Genomic DNA, 1,720 nt, shown 5'->3' on the forward strand with positions numbered 1-1,720 from the left:
TCTAGTAGAACCAATCATTGAGTTCAACATGATTGTCATGATGTTATAAGCATTCATATATAACACCACAAAAGCAAATCACTTAAGTTCAAAACGAAGAACACGGACATGAAAGGACAAGTACTAATTAAGAGCAGCATGAAGAACTAGCCAAATCACTCCTGCTAGCTACTCTCTCTCTTTGGTAAAATAGCATAGAACATGTATAGCTCTCCTGATTGATCATACTGGAGCATGCCAATGAACCTGTCTCCTAATCGTGGGCTACGCTTCTCATTGCTGCCCCCTAGTACTTCTCTGCGATCATTAACAATTTTCCTCCAATCTTTCACTATTAAGCATTCATCGCTTCTAGAAATCTTGAATGCATTCATGTGCAATGCAGGAGATCTTGGCCGTAAGCTAACAATTGACATCTGACCTTTAGTCTCGATCCCCTGAGGCACAACTGTCATCGGGAGTCCCTGTTGAAGAACATTGTATAGTACTTAATTAATATACTTAGCAATGAAAAGTTTAGCAAAAAAATATGTATGCAAAATATGCACTGAGGACAAATAGTAAACATCTTACCATCATTCCTAAATAGATGTGACCGTAGTTCAATACCATCACTATTGGTCGCACGTTTTGAGTACTAACATTTCTAAGTGCAGGAAGAAAATTTGTCTTGACAGTATGAAGATCCTCAAGCCATGAAACATAATGACTTATCTCCTCGCAGTTTAGTTCAGCACCGGGACAGTAGTAGGTCCTGTCTACCAAGCGCCGGACATGTTTGGTTGAATGGAGATAAGCTGTCAATAGAAATTAGTCATCAGTTATTTTTGAATAAGCAATATCAAAGACAAAAATATAGTTGAGAAGAACTCAAATAATGGTAGAACTGGAGGCGTCTGCACATCGACCCATATGTCTCTATTACCTTCAATATCATCTTCCGGACGAATATCAAAGGTGATAACCATACCCGGCTCAAATGCATAAGCCTTGCATAGAGCTTGCCAAGTTTTGCATTCAAAATAGGTGTACGTGTGTGCATTGTATACTTTGACGTTGAAAGTATAACCATCATGCTCAGTTTTCAGGTAAGCTCTCTTTACCTCCATAGTTTCCATATCTTTGAAACCTATCTTATCCAAGACAAAAATTCTTGCATGGCAGGGGATGCGCTAGTAGAATAGTGAAAATTAAAAATTATAAGTCAGGCAAATGAAGCATATATAAGTCATGCTTAATTACGAAAACAGACTTGTCATTGTGACTTACTGTATCGAATTCAAAAGTCTCATCCAGCTTGATGCTGAATCGCCTACCATCAACAAGGAAATTTCTGTCGCATTGGCCGTGCTGGTCTTCACAGTATTCGCACATAATGGAATTTTTTCCGTCGTCAGACGACATTTCTTATGTTCATATTAGGCGAAACATTAAACACTTACTAATTCAATTAATTCAACTACTTCTATTAATTCAACTAAGCACTTACTAAAAATAAACTAGTTATATTAATTCAATTAGTTCAACTAAGCATTTACTAAAAATAAACTAGTTCTATATATTAATTCAACTAGTTCAACTGAACATTTATTAAAAATAAACTAGTTATATTAATTCAACTAGTTCAAAGTAAGCATTTACTAAAAATAAACTAGTTCTATATATTAATTCAACTAGTTCAACTAAACATTTACTAAAAATAAACTAGTTATATTAATTC

The sequence above is a fragment of the Triticum dicoccoides genome, chromosome 5B, assembly GCF_002162155.2.
Source record: "Triticum dicoccoides isolate Atlit2015 ecotype Zavitan chromosome 5B, WEW_v2.0, whole genome shotgun sequence".
Taxonomy (NCBI): domain Eukaryota; kingdom Viridiplantae; phylum Streptophyta; class Magnoliopsida; order Poales; family Poaceae; genus Triticum; species Triticum dicoccoides.